Raw genomic sequence first — 16,242 nt, 5'->3', positions numbered from 1 at the left:
CATCTGCGATGAGTAGTTGCTGAGAAAACTGCAATGAAAATTTGTTATGTATGAAATAACAGACACACAGATAAACACGAAGTTGACATCAGATTTGAAAAAAATTAATCCCAACATGTGGCATGCCTAGAGAACATTGTCTTAAAATTTCAAGCATCAGCGATGACTAGTTGTAGAAAACTGCGACGAAAATTTTTTACAGCAGACAGAAAAGGGGTATGGACAGACACAAGTGTAAAACAATACCCCCTCTCCTTCGGAGGGGGGATAAAAGTTTTAATTTTTAAATTTGAAGTTCAACGTACATAATCATTGCTATACTGCATTTTACCTTTTACAGTACATTATCATTTGTTTTCACAAACACAGAGAGGAAAATACACTGTACTGTTGGGCCCAAAAAATAAAAATAGTCTTGTTTCCTGCTCCCCAAACCCTACCCTATTTTTCTGCACCTGACCCTAAAGTTTTTATATATTTTTTTGGGGGAAAATCGGAAATTTCATGACCCAAAAGTAAAAAAAAATATATTCAAGAGTATTTCACGAAATATAAGTTTTAAATATGGGCTTTCATAAAACACTTCTTATTTTAAACAATAATATTGACCTATGACATGTTTAATTTGGTTTTGTAATAGTTCATATCCAACAACATGAACAAATACCATTGGAATAAATAAAATAATATTCCTACCTACCTACCCTTTTTTTTGGAGGCTGGCAGCGGGAAAACTAGACTATTATTTTTGTTGGCCTTACATAAAATGTTGCTATCTTTGAAACCATTGTGTAAATTGTCCTTTCAAAATATTGATAAATTGTTCACTGTATAGCATGTATTTACTTTTCTACAAATGAAATTTAAGCAGTTTGTAGTCTTCTGCCCTTTGTTTGGGCAAAAAATAATCCAATATTCAATTTTTAAAAAAAAAAAAATCGACACCATGAAACCCTGTTACAATCCGAAGAAATAATAAACAAATAAATATCACTTCCATAAGTGCAGAGGAAAGCTGCTATTGCTGGATCCCATTGACTTACAACAGTTTATATCTGGAGGAATTCCCCCAGTTTGAGGAAATTCCTTAGTTGTGGTTCTCGGCCCAGTGAACCCCACTTCCTACAATCAGGCCCTGTAGTATACATCTAGTGATGGAGATCATTTGTAGCTGCTGGTCCAACTCCTCACACAAACTACAAGTCATCATCAAATATCTCATATATCCATTGTTCATATTGAAGAAAATTATACCAGAAAAACTTTTATTTTAAAATAAAAGTAAGATTGTTGTTACAAGATTCCTTGAACACTTTCTATAGTGCTTTCTTATATTATCCTAGGTATGCCTACCTAGTACATGTAATGGACATATTTTAATTACCATGGATCTACAATGAATCTACAAATAGCCTAGCCTAGCACGATAGGTACTGCCACCGTACAAAGAATGACTTGGAGTGAAATTCATATCTCTTGCACCTACAACTTTCAGTAAAAATTTCATTTATACTAAAGCTCCACAATTTATCACATATTGTTCTCAATATCCTTGTTCTCAAACTGAAAGTTTTTTTTTTTAACCCTTGGGTTAACTAGAGACAGTATTGATTTTCCCCCTGGGTAAGCCAGACACTGTTTTCATTTTACCCCTGGGTTAGCTAGAGACTGTATTGTTTTACCCCTGGGTTAGCTGAGACTTTATTAATTTTACCTCTGGGTTAGCTAGAGACTATATTTATTTTACCCCTGGGTTAGCTAGAGACTATATTAATTTTACCTCTGGGTTAGCTGGAGACTATATTAATTTTACCCCTGGGTTAGCTAGAGACTGTATTGTTTTTACCCCTGGGTTAGCTAGACACTGTATTGATTTTACCCCTGGATTAGCTAGAGACTATATTAATTTTACCCCTTGGTTAGCTAAAAATGTATTGATTTTACCCCTGGGTTTCCTGGTTTTGTGTCTTTCTCCTTCTCTCCTGTTTCTCTTTCAGTTCTTTTAGTTGTTGTCTGTTTTCTCCTGTATGTCAAATAAAATAAATAAGATTAGTCATCTTTTAAGGGACTCTGATCCTAGCTAGGAAGGACAACTCTTTAATTTATAAATTAATTCAAAAAGTCTCAAAATGAAGCTTAAAAATTCAATCTTTTCATGCAACAATTTTCATTATATACCTCTCAATGTGCTTCAAGGTTCTTTGAAGTTCTCAGAAAGGTCTAATTAAAAGTCGGAGTTTTTACCCCGTAAAAGCATTTTAAAATTACATATATCAAGAAATTGATGTTCATTTTAATCTAACATATATACCAGTGTTTATTTACATGATATGAAATTAGAAGTGTTTTATATGTAAATAAAAGAAATTAAAGTACATTATATGTATAAACATAGGTAATCAGAGATTACAGAGCTCACCTCAACGATGTATCTTAAGTAAGGCAAAGTCACACAATTAACCAAAAAGAAAGTGAACATCCCAAAATGAAAATATTTATGCAATTTTGATCTGATACTTTGGAATAGAGCTATATCAAAACTTCAAACTAGTTCTTTTTCATGAAAATGTAATTAAATCCAGCATCTGAAGCAAATTTAGAAGTTTTCATCCCTTGATGCATCATTTGTGCAAGTTTGGTTTATACAATGTTATATAAGCCTTATAGTTTTTTGGTAATAGACCTGTAACCATAACTTTTACCTGGTCCATTATCTGAAAAATGTATGTCTAATTCAGCATCCGAAGCAAGTCCATTAGTGTGCATCCTAAGATGAATCGTCCATGAAAGTGGCGCATAGTTACTTGGAAATGAAATCTGCACCAAAAACCTAAACCTGTTCACTCAACCGTAAAATGTAGGTCAGATTCAGCATCCGAAGTAAGTCTGGTAGTATGCATCCTTAGATGTACCATCCATGCAAGTTTGGTCATAATAGGGCTCAAAGTATCTTGGAAATGAAAACTGCACCTAAAACTTTAACCTGTTCACTCAACCGGAAAATGTAGGCCAGATTCAGCATTCGAAGCAAGCCTGGAAGTATGCATCCTAAGATGTATCAAACCTGCAACTTTGATCATAATAGGGCTCAAAGTATCTTGGAAATGAAAACTGCACCTAAAACTTTCTGTTCACTCAACTGGAAAATGTAGGTCAGATTCAGCATCCAAAGCAAGCCTGGTAGTATGCGTCCTTAGATGTATTATCCATTTAAGTTTGGTCATTATAGTGCTCATAGTTACTTGGAAATGAGACCTGCACCAAAAACATTCACCTGTTCACTCAACCAGAAAATGTAGGTCAGATTCAGCATCCGAATCAAACCCAGTAGTGTACATCCTTAGATGTATCATCCATGCAAGTTTGGTCAACATAGGGCTTTTAGTTACTTGGAAATGAAACCTGCACCAAAAACATTCACCTGTTCACTCAACTAGAAAATGTAGGTCAGATTCAGCATCCAAAGCAAGCCTAATAGTATGCATCCTTAGATGTATCATCCATGCAAGTTTGGTCAACATAGGACTTATAGTTACTTAAAAATGAGACCTGCACCAAAAACATTCACCTGTTCACTCAACCGGAAACTGTAGGTCAGATTCAGCATCCGAATCAAACCTGGTAGTGTACATCCTTAGATGTATCATCCATGCAAGTTTGGTCAACATAGGGCTTATAGTTCCTTGGAAATGACACCAACACCAAAAACTGCACCAAAAATGTTAACCTGCTCCAAAAACCTTAACCTGGTCATTCCTTTGCTGAAATTGCAGCATCTGAAACTTTGACTGGTACAATGGAACACACTAGAAGCATCTTCCATGCATGTCTAATCAATATAGGACACAGAAGTACTTTAAAAGAAAACTGCTCCAAAAAACTTAACCTGGGACGCCGACACCGACGCCGACGGGGACGCCGAGGGTATTACATAAGCTCCCCCAACTTCGTTGAGGTGAGCTAAAAATTGTGGAATTTCTTCAAAAGCCTAGATACCTATGATTTTTATTTTTAAAATTTGTCATTTAATCAAATTTGAATTTGAAAAGGCATAGCAGGTGTTTTTATATCTGAAAATATATTTGAGATTTACTTATTTTCTCTATATAATATGATTAACTTGAAAGATGAAGTTAGAAGAATTATTATGGGTAAACACTGAAAATTCAGAGACATTTTTTTGAGCATTTTCAATTAGTCAATGCTTGATTTTCAGAACATGAGGATCGGAGTACCTTAATCAAAAACAAAAGTTGAAAAAGTTTGCAGCAGTTTGATAAAATATACCAATACATAGAAAGTGTACCTCTGTTTTCTTTTTTCACCGCATCTAATTCTTCCTGAGTATTTTCTACATTCCTGTACAGATATAAGAAATAATATAGCAGAAGGATTGTGGACATATTCTAAATGCTATCAATTAAGTTTTGTTTTAAGATCACTGAAAAGCTAAAGTTTGTGCAATATTCATCAAACTGTTTGTCTGCAAAAAAATTAACCTTGTCCATAATGGTGGGTGAGGCTATGGCTTTCATATTTATCAGGTACATTTATTGTGACAAGACCTTTTTGAGGGGTACCAACAAATTTGACCTCTTGACATAAGATTTTGACCCAAAAGGTCAAAATTTTCATTTTAATTCTGTTCTTTTTTCTATTTTGCTAAAATTTTCACTTATACAGACCTGTTTACCCATATCGTTGCCTCTCAGTATTCTTGATTACATTTGTCTGTGAGATTTGGCATTTGCCAGTAATATTTCACTTTCCATCGATATTACAAATATTAATAGAGAACAACTGCTTTTCCGATTACAAAAACAAGGTTTAACAACATATTATGTGTCATTTTATAATACCACATTGCTTTGGCAACCTGAGATCACTTATGTGTTTGAAATATTTCTCTTTTTAGCCATTAAAAAGCGTGAAACCAAAACAGATCATAAAGAAAGCTAACTGTTTAATTCCAAAGGAACGAATTTCCAATTTCCGTATTTTCGTAATAACAAAATGTAAGACATATTTTAGACCAAAAATCCGTACAAAATACGACGAAATCGTAAGAGTAAACAGGTCTTGATGACTTTTAAACATGGCCTAAGCTTTTTTCTTAAATATTTTTTATATATATTCCTTGTAAAACTTTGATCCCGTAGTAAGGCCCCAACCCACTCCCTGGTTGTACTAGACTGAAATTTGTCAGAAAGCTTTCATTTAATTTCTTGAGAGGAAGATTTTTAAGAAACCGGTCCTATCTTTGTCTTTTCTTGATACCTCTCCATTCAAGATGGGATGACAAACTTGAATCACCTTTCCACAAGTATGGGTTGTGTTAAGTTAGAGGTAACAGTCACCAGGTGATCAGAAAAGCTTACTACCCTTAAGTTCAGGTAACAAACCTTGAGTGTTCTCATGATATCTGACACCAGACAGGTGAGATAACAAACCTTGAGTGTTCTCATATCTGACACCAGACAGGTGAGATAACAAACCTTGAGTGTTCCCATGATATCTGACACCAGACAGGTGAGATAACAAACCTTGACTGTTCCCATGATATCTGACACCAGACAGGTGAGGTAACAAACCTTGAGTGTTCTCATGATATCTGACATCAGACAGGTGAGATAACAAACCTTGAGTGTTCTCATATTAGGGCTGAAACGATTCACCGAAATATCGATATTGTTCGATATAAGTGCTCGGTTCAATTTTCGATTCACCATCTCGATTTTCGGTTCGATGTTTTTTTATAATCGGGTTTGGTTAACTCTTTGAAATAGATCGGGTTCGACCTTTTTTTTACAGTTTGACACACACGAGGGAGAAAATTGGGACGGTAAAGTTGCAGAGTAAGGCTGCCTCTGCTATTATTTATACGAATAAAGTGTTCTTAATCAACAGAACCACAAGTATCAGAGATGTGCAATTAACAAAAATTAAAATTATAACTACGCATGTAATACATAAAGTACAACCGGTATTTTACTCATTTCTTGCTATCAAATTCCTAACCAGTGGCAGTGAATATTTTCCAGGCAGCATGCTCCTACAGTCAATAAATCTCCATAATTTTCTCCATCTTGCAGTACTTCCTGACTTATTTACTTCCAAAAACGATCGTTTTTTTCCTAATCCGAATTTCCTCCGTTTATTGTAAATACAAGCAGATATCTCATTAAACACGCATTCTCAATTTATAGTCTCAATTCGCTTTAAATAATGTACCGCGTTTTAAGTAATATAATATTTCAAATAAATTTTATATTTCTACCACTCATATGAACCATTGTTGGTTGTTGATTAAAATGCAACAATTGTTTGTTGTAGTTTGAATGATTGTCTTAGGAGAAAATCACATTTTATAGCAGAAATCGATATTTACGTTACTGTCGCCGATCATCGTGTAGTTTTTATTTTAAACCAAAAAGAAGTTTTAAATCATTTACATATCTTTTTCTTAGTAAGATTGTCCTACATTTGAGTTATATTTTCTGAATATCACACCCTTCACACATATGCGTGTCACAATTTTTTAAAAGTTTTAATATAATTATCAAATTTTGATGTCACCGCAGAATTATTACATTTCTATTTGGAAATTCAAAAGGACTGGAAGGATTGATAAACTGACTCAATAGGACTAAGTTGTAACTTTTTAACATCATGAACACCTCTTCAATTGCATGGAATGGTAAAAAGGACACTCTTTATCTGTATTTATGAACAATAGCCCCCCTTTTCTTATAAGTCCAATGGTTAAAAAATTCAACGATATTTACGTGTTAGTATTTATTCACAAATTAAGTAAGAGAACTACACTGTTCCCTATGGGTCAAATTCCCTTACACTCAAGCACTAGAATATGCCTTTAATTAACAGTGGAATAATTGAACAATGGCATTAAAAGTTACGATAAATCTCAGAAAGATATTTACGTTACCGATATTTACGTTACCCATATTTACGTTACCATGTTTTAAAGTAAATAAGTATTAATTTCCAAAGCTGTTTGAACAGATTTGCGAGTGAATCTTTAAGATGTAAATACTAAGAACATGAAGAAATATACACTCTTTCTTAAAATGTCATTTTTTTCTGTAACAAGAGTGTAGAAATGCAAATTGAAGTGCACATGGAAAGGAGAACATTTTTCACTCAATATCTTGTGCATCCGTGTGATTTGAAAATTGAACTGACATAATATTATTCACAAGTAGAATTGTGGTTTAATGATTGAATCTTTCCATTTTGAGCAATTGGTTAATATTGCATATATATAGTTTCAAGTGTAATGCACGTTATCATTCGGAACGTAAATCTGAAACAAAACTTACTTCAAGTATTTGCTGTTTATTTGAAATGATAGTGTATCGTCAACTTAAAAAATGGTTATATACACCTGAATTGTATACAAAGCTTAAAATTTTGAAGGGAAAAAAAAATCATTTTTTTAGGAAATATAATTCCAGAAAATAGACGCTGCGTTGCATGCAGTGGGGGTGGGGGGGGTGTTCTACATCGGGTTAAAAAAGAGGGTGTTGGGTGTCAAAGAAACTGGTTCAAATTGAATCCATTTCCATTTTTGTTGCTTTGCAAGAAATAAAAATATTAACATGTATAAAATTGTGCACCTAATATTCCAATGGAATCGCTTAGACATATAACGTATGCATCTATGCTTTAATGGTACTGAAAATTCAATTTACGTTATATGAACATAGAATGTATATTGCTCTATAGAGCACATGTGATATGCAACTTAATTATTGACAAACCTTTTAAGGGTGGTGGGCGATCTTTGTTTTGTTTGTGAGATTTGACGATAAAGTTTTCACAAACAATTAAACATTTCAGACATGTAGCAACAGAGGGTGGGGGGGGAGCAGCCCCCCCCCCCCCCCCCCACTTTTTCTCCAACCTTACTTCAACTATAGTAAATGTTCAGTGAAAGGCTTATTACCCCCCACCCCTACTAATAGTGATGTACGGAAAATGTAGTGTAATAATTGGTACTGAAAGTAGTTGGCATTGAAAAAAGTTCGCCTCCCATCCCCCTCTAGGATTTTCGACTTTGTGCAAGTTTTCTCACCCCCCTTTTTTTGTCTTGTCAACTCTTCATGTAAGTAAAAAAATTCTCTGGAAATTCACACTTTCAAAAACGATGCTACGTGGTTGCATTTGAAATTATCAACAGATTAAATGGTGGAAGGGGGGGGGGGTTATGAAATACATGAGTCCTCTATAGATAAATCATAAATTGAATTTTCAATTCAACCCTTTGTCAAGGACACAGATAAAAAAAATTCATAAAATTCAATAATTTGAAATTATATAATCATTTTTTCCCCGAATATACTTTTATTTTTGTATGATATCTATGTGCGATATTTACGTGATATTTAACAAACACTTCGTAATCAGGTAATGGCGAAATATTTAAGCTTTTTATATTCTAAATAATGTGCGTTTCTCTGAGCAGATTAATAAAGAATCAATTAATGTAGCATTTTAGGGAATATTGTCATTATTAAGCTTATCATCGGATTTGATAAAACTTGCAAAAATAAAAAGAAAATAATTTTATTTAATTGAAAATTACATTCGTTTTATTTTTACTAATAATTGAATCAAAGATTCTACACCCCTTTTACAAATGTGCTTAAACGGTTTCATAAATGTTTATAGTTAACAAAATTTGATGTGTATTATATTGATTTTGTATTTTAAAAAAAATTCTTTCGTTTCCAAATATGGCTTTTCAACATCACGTAAATATCTTGCTTAAAAAGTTGCCCTCCAACCGCTTTTATTTCGAAGGAGGCCAACAAAACAAAGCGTCTGAAGTATGTAAATCGAATCCGGGGATTTTTAATAACTATACACTTTTTTTCAAATCAGCATATAAAGTGTTAATTTCAGTTCACTAATTTTTTTTGACTTTTCCCAAGATGAATTGGTACTATAAATTGAGAATGCGTGTAGATACTTTAATAACTGAATCAACTGAAAGATCAGTGACAATCACGTGAAATATATTTCTAGTGTATTTAAGGATTTAATATGAAAACAAAATGAATTTATTTTCATTCTAAATGAGCTAGTGCAAAATAATCAGAAAAGGAAAGATCTTCAGATATTTTTTTTAAATTCATTTTTATTTTCTGTCATAATCATTAATTTTATATGATTTAATTTTTTAGTGAGAATAAAATTTTAATTTTCAAAAGATTGACCTAGTACCCTGACTTTTTCAATGATAATTTTTTTTTTCAACATTTGTTTTATTTTAATTTTTGTCCCTATATTTGGGCTAATAACTTTTTACTTGGGGCTAGTAACTTTATTGCTGCCACTAGCCCATGGGCTAGTACTTGAATTTTTAGATTGCATACCCCTGGTAGTATATTTCTATTGTATCACCACTTTTTACTCTTTGTTTTTTTTAAATCTGAATACGTTTTCTTTAACCTTATGAATAGTTTCGTTCTTAAATTGTATCGTATTGAAAAAATTGAATTGTGACACAAGAATTGCAATACGTATCGTATCGTGGAGGGCGCATATCGTTTCAGCCCTATATCATATCTGACACCAGACAGGTGAGATAACAAACCTTGAGTGTTCCCATGATATCTGACACCAGACAGGTGAGATAACAAACCTTGACTGTTCCCATGATATCTGACACCAGACAGGTGAGGTAACAAACCTTGAGTGTTCTCATGATATCTGACATCAGACAGGTGAGGTAACAAACCTTGAGTGTTCTCATGATCTGACACCAGACAGGTGAGGTAACAAACCTTGAGTGTTCTCATATCTGACATCAGATAGGTGAGATAACAAACCTTGAGTGTTCTCATGATATCTGACACCAGACAGGTGAGGTAACAAACCTTGAGTGTTCCCATGATATCTGACATCAGACAGGTGAGGTAACAAACCTTGAGTGTTCTCATGATATCTGACATCAGACAGGTGAGATAACAAACCTTGAGTGTTCCCATGATATCTGACACCAGACAGGTGAGATAACAAACCTTGACTGTTCCCATGATATCTGACACCAGACAGGTGAGGTAACAAACCTTGAGTGTTCTCATATCTGACACCAGACAGGTGAGGTAACAAACCTTGAGTGTTCTCATGATATCTGACATCAGACAGGTGAGATAACAAACCTTGAGTGTTCTCATGATATCTGACACCAGACAGGTGAGATAACAAACCTTGACTGTTCTCATGATATCTGACACCAGACAGGTGAGGTAACAAACCTTGAGTGTTCCCATGATATCTGACACCAGACAGGTGAGGTAACAAACCTTGAGTGTTCTCATGATATCTGACACCAGACAGGTGAGGTAACAAACCTTGAGTGTTCTCATGATATCTGACACCAGACAGGTGAGGTAACAAACCTTGAGTGTTCTCATGATATCTGACACCAGACAGGTGAGGTAACAAACCTTGAGTGTTCTCATGATATCTGACACCAGACAGGTGAGGTAACAAACCTTGAGTGTTCCCATGATATCTGACACCAGACAGGTGAGGTAACAAACCTTGAGTGTTCTCATGATATCTACACCAAACAGCACTGGCGCTCCATAAGGTTCTCCAAATACCTGTCGTACAAAGAAAAGGAACAACTAAATATAAAAGGTGCAACTCTAGAGAAAAGATGCATTTATCAATACAAAAATAATAAACATGTGTGACAAAAACATCCATAGTTTACAATCATTTTTCTTATAAAAAAAAAACTTAACAAATTTCAGCCACCCCCTTTTTGGTGTAATTCTTGTCCTCAGGGTGAGGGGTCAAATGCAGTTGAGTTTTGAAACTTTGCTATTCTTGTAATTCTTATCAATCTTTTGATATATGATATAAATATCATTCAAGAATGGATAAGACTCTTCAATGTAATATCTTTGAAACCCCCCCCCCCCCCCCCTCCTCCAGCTTTTTGCTTTTTTCATCAGTCCAGTGCACTACATGTACGCTTTGGTTCAAGTTTGTATTAAATTGACTCAGTAATTAAGGAAAAATTGAAAATGGAAAAAAAAATCACAACATATGGACAAAATATGAGTATGATTGCAATAGAATACCTAACTGAAATAGGTGACCTAGGAATCAATCAATTTTGAATTTTTTTTTTTAAACCTGTATTCAGCATGTAAGTAAACGTGTGCTATCACTTAGCAGTACATGAACATTAATTCTTAAATTTTTTTTAAAGAGCAGAAAGAACGTGCAATACATACTCATGCTCAGGTGTTTTGTGAGGGGCGTCTCCCTCTCCAATCTCTGGGTGCTGGAACAACTCAGCAACCATCACCTCACTCCTCTCTAACCTTCAAATCACATTACGTGGATATATTAAGCTTAAGGAAGGTGTACTAAATTATAATCTACTTCATCTTTTATGATTGTCTCATTCAAAACGAAATGCTTTATATAGAATGCTCCTGAATTCAAGACTGAAGAATTTGTGGAATGAAATTGGTAAAAGAATTGAACAGTTACTGCAAAGTTGTACACTTTCTTTAGTTTCAGGGATGCTAAAACACCTTTAATATGATAGTTTTGAGTGAGGAAGACACTGTCTATATGCCAGTTTGATTAAAATTAATTTATCAGTAAATACCTCTTATTGAATAGATTTATCCTTTCCCTGAACATGGTCTGTTCAAACAAATCATCAAGTTTCACACACCGAGATAAGTTAAAATGATATAACATAATAAAAGGAAATCAACTCACAAAAGTATATGTAAATGATGGGGATCTTCCTTATTTCAATTAAAAAAAAAATCTTCACTGAGTGTTAATCATTAATGTAGCATCATGTTAAATTTTCTGTGGTAAACTTATTGATAAGGCTATCTTTAGTAAAATAATGTTTGGTTTTCCTCTCCCGAATAAGGGTAAAATTATTGGGTTGGTAGGTAGTGGGAAAATCTTTTTTCCAGAAAACTTTAAATAATTGTTGACCGGACAGGAATATTGTGTCCTGAAATGTAAAAATAAGTTCTGATCTGGGAAAATTTTAGTAAGTCAGCACTGGCGGATTTAGAGAAGGGGGGAGGGGCCCTTTTTGTGTCCAAAACACACAAGATTTAATAAATCATTTTTTTTGAGACTGTGGGTCCCTACCCATACTTCTATCAAGATTCCTGGATCCATCACTGGTCGGTTGGGAGAGGGCAACCAAATAATTCTCTAAAGATAGCCTAAACAATTAAAATATATGTAATTAATTATTTGTATTCATATAGGCTTCATTGATGTGAGAACAATCCAACATCAAAAGATAATTTCATTTATTTCAATAAGTACTGTATAAAAGTAAAATTTAGTTCAGTTGTAACTTTAAAATGATAGAATAGAGAAAAATCAATTAGAATATAAATATATATATACATACTTGTCATTCAGATTTTTCTCTGATAAATCACCAACCTCCACAGATGCTATAACAAGTGAATTTACATATTCATGAACAAATGCTTGTGGCTTTTTATTTCTTAGAAAAAACATTCTTGTGGAAAACTGCATATAAATAACTTTATAAAGTTATTTTTAATAGCTTAATAAAGCTATACATAACTAAAGCAAGTTTAACTATAAATAGGTCCTAGCTTAATCAAGAGATTTTGCTTGACCTGTATTTTACAGGTCCAGGAAAATCACTATATTTAGGTATATAGCTTAATTTACCTATATAGCTTTATTTACCTATATAATAAAGCTTTATTTAGCTATTTTAGAATAAGTTTCCGTTTTATGAAAAGCAGAAAAAAGTCGCATGAAAATTATGGCTGATATTTTTTCAAAAAAGGTTTGATAAAAACAACCTTATTATTTTACCTAGGGCATAGACAGTAAAAACATTGCCTCTTTTAAACACTTTTTTCCAAAAAAAATGCATCTCTATTGTTTGGATAGCTGTCCCTCACTGGAAGTGCGATGAGGCATTACTAAGTGTGATTGCCTTGCATTTTGTTGAATTATTACCAATCAGTTATCTTGTTGACCAAAACTGCTTTTCTTTGTTAAAGTAGCTGCTTAATCACAGCCTAACTGTTATACATAGCCCCAAAACTTTTAGATCTTTGATTGCAGTTGCACAAAAGGAGAGAGACATTTTTAGAAGTGGGTTTTTGGTGAATTGTTTTCAGTCCATTTTAAAGTTGAAAACTAATACTGCCTCATTATGAGACTTTTTGTCTGCTTTTCATAAAACAGAAATTTACTCTGAAATAGCTAAAAGCTATAGAGTGTATTATATAGGTAAATAAAGCTATATAGGTAAATTAAACTATGTAGGCTAATATATATGGCATGCCAAATTCACAAAAATGAGATAATCATAGTTTCACAATCGATAAACTAGGTTTATCGGTTGTAAACTATAGTTTACAAACCGTAAACTATAGTTAACAACCTTAATCTATATTTCACATCTGTAAACCATAGTTAACGCGATAATCTATGTTTCACAACCGTAAACTATACTTAACACCGAAAACTATCATTTGCGATTGCAAAACATAGATTATCTGATAAATACAGTTTCACGATTTGTAAACTATAGTTTACAAACCGTTAACTATAGTTAACGATCTGATAAATATAGTTTCACGATTTGTGAAACTATGATTAACAACTCTTAACTATAGTTTACGATTGTAAACTATAGTTTACAAACGTGAATATATGTTTATCAACAAAATCTATTGTTAACGCTTATTACACGACAGATAAACTTAGATTATCATTCGTAAACTATAGTTAACACCCGTTAAATATAGTTTTACAGATGAAAACTATACTTAACGAATCGTTAACTATAGTTTACGGTTTGTAAACTATAGTTTACAGTCGATTAAACAAGTTTATCAATTGTGAAACTAGGTTTATCTCATTTTTGTGAATTTGGCGTGCCATAAATATAGCTAAATATAGTTATTTTCCTGGACCTGTTTTACTTGTTAAAGAAATAATTGTAAGATGGGGGCATGATCAAATCCAGGAAATATGTATATCTAAATAGTGTGACTATACCTGCTTTTATCTGAATTTTATGCTTTTCAATTTCTTCTTGTATCCACTTTTCCTCATCAAGTGACACAGCCATGACTGGAATTTTTAATTGTTGCCAGAACAAATTCGATAAGTAATAATCATCAGTAGCTTATTCATAGAGCACTTTTCCATAAAAAAATAAATCTGTATAAATTCTTTAAGACACAAAAATCGAATAAAGTATTTGTCAACTTTACGAGTACATTTTTCTAAAATAAATTTGTTTATGTTTTCATAACGATAATATATTCCCGCAATTTATCCACTTCCGGGAAGGAAAAAGAGAAAAAACCTATATCACTTGACTTAAAAACTTCCGGATTTTTTTTTTTATTACAGTGATTGGTGAGAAATACAGTATAACACATTGCAGACTTTTCCCAGTGACTGTGTTCATTTGTAACAAGAAACACATGTTACAGAAGACTTCAACTGACCAACATTAATTCATTTTTTGACTACTTAAAGTGGCCTTAATGTTTACATTGACCAGTGAGTATTCTCTTTAGAGATGTGGACAGGCTTTCGTATGAGGCGCCATTTTAATATTTTTGAGGTATTTTCTGATATCAAAAAAGAAATTCTTGATATCAATAATTCGAATTCTTGATTTCAAAAAGTATTTTTTGATATCAAAAAATAGATTTTTTTGATATCAGAAAATGATTTTCTGATACCAAAAATTCGAATTTCTGATATAAAAAATTATTTTCTAAATAGAAATTGAGAATTTTGATAGTGGCAAAATCATTTTTTAAATCAAAAATTCGAATTTTTGATATCGGAGAAAATTATTTTGTGATATCAAAGAAAAAAAAAAAAACCACACACACACAAGAATTCTTGATATCAAGAATTTAATTTTTTTGTTATCAAGAATTTGGATATGTTCGATATAATTATAATAGATTTGTATTTCTGACATCAGAGAAATAGGATTTCTTGCATATGAAAAAATAATTTTAATCAAAAATTCTGTTTGATATCGGGAGTGAAAATTTTGGATGTAGAAAAAAATCCGTCGTTATTTGTTGATATCGCGAATGAATTTTGATATCGGAAAAGAAAACCAAGTAAAATTTACCATCGACTTCATAATATTGCCGTGATGAACATTCGTCTTCCCGCCACACAAATTTGTTGTGAACTTGGTTGGGTTCTAATAAGTTTAAGACATGTCTTGAAATTAGAATGCAGTTGTTCTTTTGCACTATTGACTATATTTTTAATCATTTATTGTGCACACATAACTTTAGCATATTCCTTACGGATAACGCAGACTTCACCTTGAAGAATAAACTTCACACAACGAGTACTTGCTGGCCAGTTGTGATGTAACCTCATTTTACACAAATATGCAATTGTAGAAGGTAATGGCTGCTGTTGATAGGGGTTACAGAGAAATTCTCAGTCTAAGCCCGACACAGCAAACCCTAGATTATTTACTCAGATTTATCCCAAAAAGTAATGCATTTGAATTCCATGCAAATAAGTATGACCAAAAATATCTAGAACACTTGTTAAATTCTTTCATTAAAAAATATTCTTATAATCTGAAATCAACAAATTTTAGTAGAAAGCTAATCTGGCACTGAAGTTCGGGATTTTCTAGAGATCAAGGGAGTATTCGATCATTATTTATGTGAAGATTCGTCGCCATTTTATTTTATTTTCTGATATCAAAAATATGTTTTGTGATATCAAGAAACCAATTTGAATTTCTGATATTAAAAAAATCATTTTCTGATATAAGAAGGCTTTTAGATATCATAAAATGATTTCTTGATATCAGAAATTTGAATGTTTGATATCAGAAAATGACTGATATTTTTTGATATCAAGAATTCGAATTTTTGATATCAAAAAATCTCGCTTAATTAATGATATCAAAAAATATATTTTCTGATATCACAAAATGATTTTTTGATATCAGAAACACCTTAAAATTATTAAAACGGCGCCTCATACTTTCGCTTGTCCATGCCTGCCCACTTCTCTAAAGAGAATAACCAGTGAGAAACAGCAGTTACAAAACGTTAAGTGATACTTGTAGGTAAAATTGATGCAAAGCCTCAAATCGACTGCAAACAAACTTTAAGATATAACTAGAGGTACTACGAGACTGAGCTCACTAAATGATAC

The 16,242-nt window shown here is 32.7% G+C and overlaps 1 pseudogene; it reads right to left on the bottom strand.

The window, feature by feature from the left end:
* Positions 1–958: 958 nt before the first annotated feature.
* On the bottom strand, positions 959–14,208 carry LOC134240940 (uncharacterized; annotated as a pseudogene).
* Positions 14,209–16,242: the final 2,034 nt, after the last annotated feature.

Source organism: Saccostrea cucullata, unplaced genomic scaffold (genome assembly GCF_032062105.1).
Source record: "Saccostrea cucullata isolate Sc308-1 unplaced genomic scaffold, CSIRO_AGI_Scuc_v1 ctg13087, whole genome shotgun sequence".
Classification (NCBI taxonomy): domain Eukaryota; kingdom Metazoa; phylum Mollusca; class Bivalvia; order Ostreida; family Ostreidae; genus Saccostrea; species Saccostrea cuccullata.
Note: the sequence above shows the minus strand (reverse complement) of the source record. Positions and strands in the feature narration are given on the sequence as shown.